Source organism: Heptranchias perlo, chromosome 20, assembly GCF_035084215.1.
Source record: "Heptranchias perlo isolate sHepPer1 chromosome 20, sHepPer1.hap1, whole genome shotgun sequence".
Lineage (NCBI taxonomy): Eukaryota > Metazoa > Chordata > Chondrichthyes > Hexanchiformes > Hexanchidae > Heptranchias > Heptranchias perlo.
Genome location: NC_090344.1, coordinates 17,294,741 through 17,307,537, shown reverse-complemented (window position 1 = coordinate 17,307,537; position 12,797 = coordinate 17,294,741). Strand labels below are relative to the sequence as shown.

General features: G+C 44.4%; 1 non-coding gene across 1 annotated transcript; it reads left to right on the top strand.

Annotated features, from left to right (window-relative positions):
- The first annotated feature begins 222 nt into the window (after positions 1-222).
- On the top strand, positions 223-307 carry trnak-uuu (transfer RNA lysine (anticodon UUU)). The gene is given in 2 exon segments: positions 223-259; positions 272-307. It is a non-coding gene; the product is annotated as a tRNA-Lys (tRNA).
- The last annotated feature ends 12,490 nt before the right edge of the window (positions 308-12,797 follow it).

Sequence of the window (12,797 nt, the reverse complement as noted above, 5' to 3'; positions counted from 1 at the left end):
TTGCTGCTAACGAATGACAAGACATTTTGTACAAACAAGAAGAGTTGCAAAATCACGAGTTCACTGTCCATGTTTCATACATCATGTTCAACAGAAACAAGGATTCTCCTCAACACGATGCTGGAAATTGTATAAAAGTGATACTCCCCCAAATTCGAAATCGACAGGGATAATTCAGAGTCCTACCATGAATCTGTATGATGGAAAACAATCCAAGATCGAGCCTGAATAGCTCAGTCGGTAGAGCATCAGACTTTTAACACAGGTAGTGATCTGAGGGTCCAGGGTTCAAGTCCCTGTTCAGGCTCAAAGTTTTAAAACAGCTGGCAAGTTCTGCTTTTCCAGCGGAACAACAGAAGCGAAAGGAGCAAGAGTTGGCCATGCAGTGGCCTGCTCCGCCATTTGACAACGTCATCGCTGATCTTCGATCTCAACTCCATTTTCCCGACCTCGCTCCATCTCCTTTGAGTTCCTTGGTGTCCAAAAATCTACCAATCTCAGTTTTGAATCGATTCAATGGCTCAGCATCCACAGCTTTCTGGGTAGAGAATTCCAATGGTTCACAACCCTCTCAGTGAAGAAATTATTCCTCATCTCTGTTCTAAATGGCCGGCCCCTTATGTTGAGATTACAACCATTAGTCCAAGACTCTCCAGCAAGGGGAAACAGCGTCCCAGCATCTGCCCTCTAAGAATTTCACATGTTTCAATGAAATCACCTCATTATTGTAAACTGCAGAGAATATAGGCCCATTCTACTCAATCTCTCCTCACAGGACAACCCTCTCATCCCAGGAATCAATCTAGTGAACCTTTGTTACACCCATTCGAAGGCAAGTTTATCGTTCCAAAGGTAAGGAGATCAAAACTGTACACAGTACTCCAGATGCGGTCTCACCAAAGCCCTATATAATTCGAGGAAGAATTCCTTATCTTTGTAATCCAACCACCTCGCAATAAAGACCAACATACCATTTGCTTTCCTAATTGCTTGCTGCACCTGCATGTTAACTTTCTGTGATCCGTGTGCAAGCACACGCAAATCCCTCTGACTATCAACATTTCGTAGTCTCTCACCTTTTAAAAGATATTGTGCTTTTCTAATCTTCCTACCAAAGTGAATAACCTCACATTTCCACACTTCATGCTTCATTTGTCAACTTCTAGCCCACGAACTTAACCTGTCTGTGTCACTTTGCATCCTCTTTGCATCCTGCTCACAGCTTAATTTCCTACCTAGCTTTGTATCGTCAGCAAACTTGGATACATTACACTCGGTTCCCTCATCTAAGCCATTAATAAAGATTGTAAATAGCTGAGGCCCAAGCACTGATCTTCACGGCACCCAACTGGTTACAACCTGCTAACACGAAAATGACCTGTTTATTCCGACTTTCTGTTTTCTGTACGTCAAACAATCCCTAATACATGCTAATATATTACCCACAATCCCATGAACCTTAATCTTGTTCAACAACATTTTGTGTGGCACCTTGTCGAATGCCTTTTGAAAATCCAAATATTCTACATCCACTGGTTCTCCCTTATCTACCCTGCTATTTACACCCTCAAAACCTCTAATAGAGTTGTCCAACACGATTTCCCTTTCATAAAACCGTGTTCCATGTGCCGAATCATATTATGAGTTTCTAAGTGCCCTGTTACCACGTCCCTAGGAATAGGTTCTCACAATTTCTCTACTACTATTGTCAGGCTAAATGGCCTGTCGTTCGCTGTTTTCTCTCTCCCTCCTTTCTTGAATGGTGGGGTTACATTTGGTATCTTCCAATCCATGGGGACCTTTCTATAATCCTGGGAACTCTGGAAGGTAAATCCAATGCATCCACTTTCTCTGCAGCCACCTCTTTGAATACCCTAGGATGTAGGCCATCAGGTCCAATGAATTTGTTAGCTTTTAGTCCCATTAATTTCTCCAGTACTTTTTCATTACTAATCTTCATTGCTTTAGGTTCCTCACTTTCATTAGAACCTTGGTTCCCCAATAATTCTGGTATGATTTTTGTGTCTTCTACTGTGAAGACAGATACAAAATACTTGTTTAACGTCTCTGCCATTTCCGTTTTCTCCATTGTAAATTCTCCTGTCTCTGTCTCCAAGGGACCCATGTTTACTTTCGCTAATCTCTTGCTTTATACATACTTGGAGAAGCTCTTACAATCCATTTTAATATTTCTTGCTGGTTTACCTTCATTCTATTTTCTCCCATTTTAGCAATTTCTTGGTCATCCTTTGCTGATTTCTAAAAACCCTCCTAATCCTCAGGCTTACTACTCTTTTTGTCAACATTGTAAGCCTCTTTTAACCTAATACTATCATTAATTTCTCCAGTTAACCAAGGTTGCACCACTTTTCCGGTGAAGTTTTTAATCCTCAAGCGAAAGTAATCTTGTTGAAGAATTATGAATTATGTCTTTAAATGTTCGCCATTGCTAATCTACCATCATATTTTTAATCCAATTTCACAAACTACCTGAGCCAACTCACCCCTCATAACTAAGTTATTGGTTTTGTTTAAATTCAAGACCCTAGTTTCGGACTTAACGACATCACTCTCAAACTCAATATGAAATTCTATCATATTCTGATCATTCTTCCCCAGAGGATCATTTACTATAAGATTGCTAATTAATCATGTCTCATTACACAATACTAGATCTAAAATAGCCTGTTCCCTTGTTGGTTCCTCGACATATTGATCTAGAAAACTGGCTCGAATGCATTCCATCAACATAAAACAGCTTATCTTGAGTTGCTAACATGATGTCAGCACGATGGGATGTATTATGACTGGAAGACAAGGCCAGATCTGCCAGTTGAATTAGATGTTTGCAGCAAGCACGGAGAATTAATGAAACCAAGACTTCCCTGCAGATCAGGGGATTGGAAAGAAAGATGCTTGGCATTGGGAGGCAAAGGATTTTGTAGATAGCAGGATGAATAGACAAAAGGATCTCAACACCCTGCTTCTTTTCCACACTGATAAATCTCGACAAAAATATCATCTCGTGCTTCTTACAGATAATGAATGTCTGAATGCTCAAGAGATCACTGATCCAAGCCAATTATCTCCACTCGCACTCTCCTTCCAATCTTGCACACGTTGCTTAGCTTTGAAATTGTTCATTTTTTCACACTGGGATTCAACTTGAAGAAAACGAAGCTGTGATCAGCTGGTGTTGTTCAGGAAATGGAGTAAAAGAAGATACATCAAAGGCTAATGATAACAGTGACTGTTCGAACACTGTGATCTACTTTTAAAGGTTCTTCAACATTTAAAGTGTCAGGCAGCAGATCTTTTCCAAATCATGACAGAAATGGCAAGAAAACTTCATGCAGACTTTGATCAGCGGCACGACTTTCGAACAGGAGGCATTTTACAGAAGACAAGAAAGTGCATTGTGTATCGCTCTTATGGGCTTGTAAAATTGAAGAATGATGGGCTGCTGGCTGTTCAGGCAGGAGCGGTGAAATTGCCCATGTTGATCAGGAGCGAGCTTTGTGCTCAGTCGGGGGAATTTGGTTGGTGCTATTTTGAACAACACCAGGAAAGTCAAGTTCCCTGATCGAGGATCAAACATGGTGCCGCGGCGGTGAGAGCGCCGAATCCTCAGCACTGGACCACCAGCGAATCCGCTGCAATTTTCATTCAAGCAAGCAGACCAACGTTGCCTTTCCGACTTGTCCCTTTGAAACTCACGTCACTTTCGCCCAGACAAGTTGCTCGCACAAAATGGAATTTACTGTTCGAACATGAAAGACTTGTTCAGACAACGACAGCACCAAGTGCGGGTCAGCAGGTGCATGAAATAGACAGTGAGGGGAAATATTACCACAAGCTGCTGGTGTAACTGTTTCCATTTCCAAAACGCATGCAACGAATCAGTGCAGCTCCTTGGAATGATGCAAGGCAAAGCAGGGCTGTCATGTCTCACTTGAAGCAACTGACACACACAAGATTCTGCCATCACGTCTCATCTCCTTCTCTTTCTGTCACTACTTTATCTCCAGCTTCCTCTGCTCCTCCAGATGCCGGTGAAATAGATGTTCAAAGTAGATACTGCGACTCAACGAGAAAAAAACCTGAACTGGAAATGAGTAGAGGGGAAAAATGATGCTGGGCATTGAGAGACGATGGATTTTGCAGATACCTGGATAAATGGACACAACGACCTCATCTCCCAGCTTCTTCGGATACTGAATATCTTAATGCTCAAGAGATGTTCTCACTGCCCCAGACCCATTACCTACAGTCGCATCTCCTACCAATCTTGCATATGATGCTTCGCTTTGAAATTGTGCATTTTTCACAATGAGGTTCCATTTGAAGAAAACATTGCTGTGATCAGCTCGTGTTGTTCAGGAGATGGAGCACAAGAAGATACATGAAAGGCGAATGATAACAGTGACTGTTCAGACACTGTGAGCTACAGTTAAAGTCGGCAACATTTACAAGTGTCAGGTAATAGATCACAAATGACAACAAAACTTAAACGCAGACTTTGATCAATATCACGACTTTCAAATAGCAGACATTTTATACAAGGCAAGAAAGATTTATAAGGATGTTGCCTGGACTGTAAAATTTTAGCTAAGGGAAACGATTGGATAGGCTGGGGATGTTTAATTTGGAACATAGGAGGCTGAGGGCAGATTTAATGGAGGTGAACAAAATTATGAGGGGCCGAGTGTGGATTGGAAGGACACATTTCCCTTAGCAGAGAGGTTAATAACCGGGGGCTTTGACTTAAAGTGATGGTAGGAGGATTAGTGGGGAACTGAAGAGAAATTCCTTCACCCAAGGGTTGTGGGGGTCTGGAACTCACTGCCTGAAAGGATGGTAGAGGCGGACACCCTCATCGCATTTAAAGAGTACGTGGGTATGTACTTGAAGTGCCGTAATCTACAAGGCAACAGACCAAGAGCTGGAAAGAGGGATTAAGCAGGATAGCTGTTTGTCGAGCGGCACAGACACGATGGGCCGAATGGCCTCTTTATGTGTCGTAAATTTCTTTGATTCCAGGATTCCAATTTACAATAAGCAGCATATTTTTTTATATTCGTTCATGGGATGTGGGCGTCGCTGACGAGGCCAGCATTTATTGCCCATCCCTAATTGCCCTTGAGGAGGTGTTGGGTGAGCCGCCTTCATGAACCGCTGCAGTCCGTGTGGTGAAGGTTCTCCCACAGTGCTGTTAGGTAGGGAGTTCCAGGATTTGATCCAGCGACGATGAAGGAACGGCGATATATTTCCAAGCCGGGATGGTGTGTGACTTTGAGGGGAATGTGCAAGTCACAATCTCTCTGTGGTAATCAGCAGGAGGTTTCCTTGCCCATGGTTGACCTGATGCCATGAGATTTCATTGGGTCCGGAGTCAATGTTGAGGACTCCCAGGGCCACTCCCTCCTGACTGGAAATCACTGTACCGCCACCTCTGGTGGGTCTGTCCTGCCGGTGGGACAGGACATACCCAGGGATGGTGATGGAAGAGACTGGGACTTTGGCTGAAAGGCATGATTCTGTTAATATGGTTATGTCAGGCTGTTCCTTGACTAGTCTGTGGAACAGCTCTCCCAATTTTGGCACAAGTCCCCAGATGTTAGTGAGGAGGACTTTGCAGGGTCGACTGGGCTTGGTTTGCCTTTGTCGTGTCCAGTGCCTAGTGGTCCGATGCAGGGGCGTCCGTCCGGTTTTATTCTAATTATGACGTTCTTTAGCGAGATTGTACAACTGAGTGGCTTGCTAGGCCATTTCAGAAGGCAATTAAGAATCAACCACATTGCTGTGGGTCTGGAGTCACATATAATTTAGGGGTCATGAGAACGCTACTGAAGAAAAATAACTGCTGGGAATCAAGCAATGTGTCTTAGTAAACCACAGGCTAGGGAAGTTCCAGCTCCAGTGACAGAGTTGGATCGCTACAGTGTATAAAAGTGAGGGGAACATGATGTAAGGGGCAGTCGGGACTGGAAACACTGGAAGTCAAACTCAGGGCGCCTGAGGTTCCATCCAGCGGGATCATCTAATGTACACGGGGGACTTGCATGTTTACTCTGGTACGGTAGAGGAAAGAGAACTTTCTCATATATTTGTTAATAAGGCATTAAAGTTGCTGACTCTCAGACTTGTTAATTAATAAGACAATGCATCAGTTAGAACCTTCCATCCCTAAGTCTCCCCGCTCCTCTACTTTTAAACTTTGACCATTTTGTTTACATTTCATCTCATTTTTCTTCCTCTCAAAATGTATCACGTCACATTTCTCTCCATTAAACTTCACCTGCCTGTTTCCGAACCTGTGGACGTCACAATGACGTCACTGACTCCTCTTCACAGTTCCCCACACTGCCAATTTTAGCGTCATCTCGAGATTTTCACCATGTGTCCCACATACCCAAGCTCAGATCATTCTCTGTATTGAGAAGAGCAATGGTCCCAACACTGAGCCTGGGGGACACCACTGTTTACGTCCCTCCAGTCTGATGAACATCCATTAAACACTACTCTCTGTTTTCTGCCCGTTGAACAACTTCCTATCCACACTGCCCCACTCATTTAAATGCAGCGAATATTAATTTTATCAACAAGCCTCCTGTCTGGCATGTTATTAAACATCTTTCACAATCCATCTACACAACATCCATTACATTCCCTTCATCAGTAGCATTGAATTATCTCAAATAATCAATTTTGGCTGTTTTTTAATTAATGTGTTTTTCTAACAAATGATTAAATGTTTGCTCCACCTTATCTGGTTTCATCTCTTTCAAGACACAACAGAAAGGTCGATTTTCTCCTAGAGCTTAAGATTAATTAATTTTTTTAAATGATGCTTCAGACAATGACGGACATCTGGGCTTAGACCCGCCCATTCGGTGCCACAACTCCCGACCCTCAAACACTCCGATTGGCTGGAGGACCAACTGTCCGATCATCTCTCCTGTCAATTTACCATAAGACCAAAAGTCCACACGAGATAGGAGTAGGAGTAAGCCATTCGGCCCCTCGAGCCTGCTCTGCTATTTAATGAGATCATGGCTGATCTGATCTTTGCCTCAACTCCACTTTTCAGCCCTTTCCCCAAATCCTTTAACTCACTTGCTGATCAAAAATTTGTGTAACTCAGCCTTGAATGTATTCAATGACTCAGCCTCCACAGCTTTTTGGGGTAAAGAATTCCAAAGATTCACGACCCTCTGGGAGAAGAAATTCCTCCTCATTTCCGTCTCAAACGGGCGACCCCTTATTCTGAGACTATGCCCCCTAGTTTTAGATTCCCCCGTGAGGGATAACATTCTCTCAGCATCTACCCTATAGAGTCCCTTCAGAATCTTGTATGTTTCAATAAGATCCACTCTCATTCTTCTAAACTCCAATGAGTGTAGACCCAGCCTGTTCAATCTTTCCTCATAAGACAACCCTTCCATACCCGGAATCAACCTCGTGAACCTTATCTCAACAGCCTCCAATGCAAGTATGTCCTTCCTTAAATAAGGGCACCAGAACTGTATGCAGTACTCCAGATGTCTCACCAGCACCCTGTAGCATGACTTCCCTGCTTTAACACTCCAACCCCCTAGAAATAAACGCCAATATTCTGTTTGCCATCCGGATTACCCGCTGCACCTATATGTTGACTTATTGTGTTTCATGCAAGAGGACTGCCAGATCACTCTGTACCACAGCATTTTGTTGTATTTCTCCATTCAAATAATATTTTGCTTTTTTTATGTTTTCCTCCCAAAGTGGATGAATTCACATTTTCCCACATTATATTCCATCTGCCAATTTTTTGCCCATTCGCTTAACCTGTCAGCATCCCTTCGCAGACACTTTGTGTCCTCATCGCAACTTGGTTTTCCACCTATCGTTGCATCATCAGCAAATTTGGCCACAAGACACTCTGTTCCTTCATCCAAGTCATTGATATATATTGGAAATAGTTGAGGCCCCAGCACTGATCCCTGCGGCACCCCACTAATTATTGGAAATTCCGATAAATTTACGCTCCTCCTATTGGTGCAGAACTCTCCTTAATCACCAGGGCGGGTTTAATGGTGAGACTGGCGGTCCTGAGGTGCAGTTGGAAAATAAACATTAATTGAACCCGTCAGTTGCAACATTTAATACAACAAATTTAATAAAAGTTACCGAAGAAAGTATTTTCTGGAGTTCACCAAAGAGGGGTGAGGGTGGGCGCGTCCACGCTGTGTGTTTGTGCCGGTTCAAATGGCACGAAGGGCTGGGGTTTCAGTTTATTTTCTAATCCTTGGTCCAAACGCGCTCTCCCTGCTTCTAATGTCTTTGCTTTTCGGCCAGAAATTAAGATAAGCAATGGCGGCTGCATCACCCAGCATGCAGTGCGGTACAGATTGTGCCCTATCTGAATCAGTGGAGCACAGTGCGCAGGCGCAGTCTGACTCATTATCGGGCAGTGAGTCCTGAGCATGCGCGGTCAGTCGAGGCTGCGGGAGGAGCGCGTTCGGTGCAGGTGAGAGGATCGGAGCAAGAGGATCAATAAACCCCGGGGCCCGGGTCCGGGCTCAGGCCCAGGCTCAGGCTTCACAAACCCCGAGTGCGGCCCCAGACCCGAATATAAAACAGTGAACATTATCCCCCCTCACTACCCGCCGGTTTCCGGTTTCTCCCGTTTCGCTCCGGACCAACTCTGAACTAAAGGCCGCGGCCCCGCGCATGCGCGGTGTAAACTGGCAATTCTCAGGGAGCGTCTGTAAATAGAGGAGAAATGGTGATCGGTCAGGGAGCGTCTTTAAATGAAGGAGAAATGGTGATCCGTCAGGGAGGGTCTGTAAATGAAGGAGAAATGGTGATCGGTCAGGGACCGTCTGTAAATGCAGGAGAACTGGTGATCTCTGTATCTTTCGTCATCCAGGGATCTCGAGCTTTGGAGGCCGTTCCATTCCTCCTCGTGGGAATCGGTCCACTCTCGACCCAAAGCAACTCCTCCTTGAAGGCCTCACATTATTCAATTGCAGTTCTGCCTGCTAATTTTTGATCCCAATCCACCTAGACAAGATCCCTTTTTCACTCACTGAAATTATCCCTCCTCCAATTAAGTATTTTCACATTTGTTTGTTCCTTATCCTTTTCCGTAACTATTCTAAACCTAATGAGATTATGACCACTGCTGCCCCACTGAAACATGCTCCACCTGCCCCACTTCATTCTCCACACCGAGCCCACTGCTGTACTCACATTCACTCTCTCACATTCACATTCCCACTTTCACCCTCTGTCACATTCACTCTCTCACTCTTTTGCTCATGGTTTTGGGACACTGAAAGGTGATGCGATGGGTTTGGATTTCAGCACAGGGAGGAAGGACAGTGTGTTGGACGGGGATTTACATCTTTGTAGGAAAAAGAGAGGAAAGAATGTTCCACAGAAACTAGAATTGTCTGTTCTGAATTTGTATCCACTACTTACAGTGATAACTTTTATAACCTTTTACAGGGTATGAGAAGGGGAGGATTTGCAGAGGGAAACTCAAACCAAAGATCACGTCAAATCTGACAGTCACTCGATTCATCAGGACATGAATATCATCGGTTTCTGTTCTGTCTGTGGGAGAAGATTTCAAGCATCAGTGTCAGTGGAAAAGCACCGAGTGAGAGTGTTCCAGTGCACTGACTGTGGAAAGAGCTTTAACCAGTTACACAGCCTGAAAAATCACCGCACCATTCACAGCGGGGAGAAACCGTACACGTGTTCTGTGTGTGGACGAGGCTTCAACTGATTGTCCAACCTGGAGAGATACAAGGATACCCGGACCACGGAGAAACCGTGGAAATGTGGGGACTGTGGGAAGGGATTCAATTACCCATCAGAGCTGGAAATTCATCGACACAGTCACACTGGGGAGAGGCCATTCACCTGCTCCGTGTGTAAGAAGAGATTCACTCAGTCATCCAACCTGCTGAGACACCAGCGAGTTCACACTGATGAGAGACCTTTTAAATGTTCGGACTGTGAGAGGAGCTTTAAAAGCAAAATTAATCTGCTGAGACATCAAAGCGCTCACACTGGGGAGAGGCCGTTCACCTGTTCCTTGTGTAAGAAGAGATTTACTCGGTCATCCCACCTGATGGCACACCAGCGAGTTCACACTGAGGAGAGGCCATTCTCCTGCTCTGTGTGTGGGAAGAGATTCACCCAGTCCTCCACCCTGCTGATACACCAGCGAGTTCACACTGGCGAGAGGCCGTTCTCCTGCTCTGTGTGTGGGAAGAGATTCACTCAGTCATCCAACCTGCTGATACACCAGCGACTTCACTCCGATGAGAGACCTTTTAAATGTTCTGACTGTGAGAAGAGGTTTAAAAGCAAAATTAATCTGCTGACGCACAAACGCACTCACACTGGGGAAAGGCCGTTCTCCTGCTCCGTGTGTAAGAAGAGATTTACTCGGTCATCCCACCTGTTGAGACACCAGCGAGTTCACACTGGGGAGAGACCGTTCTCCTGCTCCGTGTGTAAGAAGAGATTCACTCAGTCATCCAACCTGCTGATACACCAGCGACTTCACTCAGATGAGACACCTTTTAAATGTTCCGTCTGTGAGAAGAGGTTTAAAAGCAAAATTAATCTGCTGACACACCAACGCACTCACACTGGGGAGAGGCCGTTCTCCTGCTCTGTGTGTAAGAAGAGATTTAATCGTTCATACACCCTGCTGAGACACCAGCGAGTTCACACTGATAAGAGACCTTTCAAATGTTCTGACTGTGAGATGAGGTTTAAAAGCAAAAGGAATCTGCTGACACACCAACGTACTCACCCTGGGGAGAGACTTTTTAAATGTTCTGACTGTGAGAAGGGCTTTAAAAGCACAAATGATCTGCTGAAACACCAACACACTCACACTGGGGAGAGACTGTTCACCTGCTCTGTGTGTGGGAAGGGATTCACTCATTCATCTCATGTTCTGAGACATCAACTTGTTCACGCTATTGAGTGACCTTTTAATTCACTGACTGTGAGAAGAGGTTTAAAAGCAGAAATGAACTGCTCACACATCAACTCGCGCCCATTGTGGAGAGACTGTTCACCTGCTCCGTGTGTGGGAAGGGATTCACTCAGTCATCAGACGTGCTGAGACACCAGCGAGTTCACATATGACTGCAGGGGTTGGATTCTGCTGTTAATCCCATCCAGGACTGAACCATGTTCATTCTGACAGTTGGGGTTTGTTTCTGCTGATGTTAATAACCCCTATAACTGGCTGGAGTTTAATTTTCTGGATACATGTTAAATTAATCAGCTTAGTTTCAAACACCTTGTTGTAGATTTTGGTCTTTCCCACCTGAGTGTTTAGCATCACCTGACTGGAGCTCAGAAAGGACAATCTCGGGGGAGGATCGTCCGGTGGGAACAGAACTTCAGCCTGGACACAGTCCTTCAGGGCCACACTGAGAGGGGCAAACGGCACTTTGGTCTTTCTTGTCTCTCTTCCCTGACAGCAAAGTTGCCGTGCGGGTTAATCTTGAGGCGTGTAAGAAATGTCTCCCAGCCGCTCCCTTTTATGGTTCAGGGCTCCTAGGAACAGAACAGAAGGGTCCTGTACAATGGTGTTTATGAGTCAGGAAGAGCAAGAACAATGTGTAAGGATTAACCCATTAACAGATATAATTTAGTATAATTATAATCAATAGTTGAAGTAGAATGAAATGTACTATGAATCTATGAATCAATAAATGTAAACTGTACGGTGTATTAATATAGAATGAACCATGTAACGTGTATTCAATAAGAAAGTGCTGGTGGGCCGAGAAGGATGCATGATGGTTATTATAGTCAAGTTTGCAGTTAAAACTAATAGGATGCTGACAACATTAAAGTGGGAATTAACAGACTGTGGGTAAATCAGAGGCACTAAGGGAGGATGTGCTGGAATAGCATAATGTCTAAAAGACATGTAGATAAAGGGACTGAAGGTTAATTAAATCAAGGAGTCACGCAGGCTTAGGCCTCTCTGTCTCGAGCCTCCACAAGCTAGTGAATAGAAGTCTGTTTATACAAATGGTTCTGTGAAGGCTGGCAATGTAAACTCTAAGATGAGGTACTGTTCAGTCTGTAACAACAAGGCACGGATGGTACCAGGAGTTATGCTTGGAATGTAACTTCTGAAGGTTGAGAGACATGAATAATGGTGAGGCTGAGAGATGTGGATGTGATAGTGAACTTCCACATAGACTGAAAAAGGGGATAAGGAGAGACCTCAAAAGCTGAGTAAGGCGCACAAGATTCTGGCAAGGAAGAAGAGAACTCTTCAGTCAACAGATCACAGTGAGAGAGAGAGAGAGAGAGAGACCGCGCCGCAGTCACTTGGAGGGATACTTCCGAGGTTTCAAGGAACAGACTGTGACTTTTTCTTTTTTTTTTAAGTATCACCTTTTTTGTACTAATTGTGATGTGCTGAATAAATCTGTTTTGCCTTCAACCATAATACCAGTACCGTGGTGATCTTGTTGTTATCAGGAACCAGTTCTTAGATTGGATTAGATTATAATCCTGAAAATAGTGGTTTAAATCCTACAATTGATGACTACGAAGAGACTATTTCTGACAACAGCCAAAACCTGGTATTAATGGATATAAGGTAACCAGAGAACCATAGAAAAGATATAGCACAGAAGGGGGCCATTCGGCCCAACGTGTCCGTGTCGGCTTGAAGAACAACCAGGTGCCCATTCTAATCCCACATTCCTGCACCCGGTCCATATTCCTGCAGCTTACAGCACTTTAGGTGCAGGTCCAGG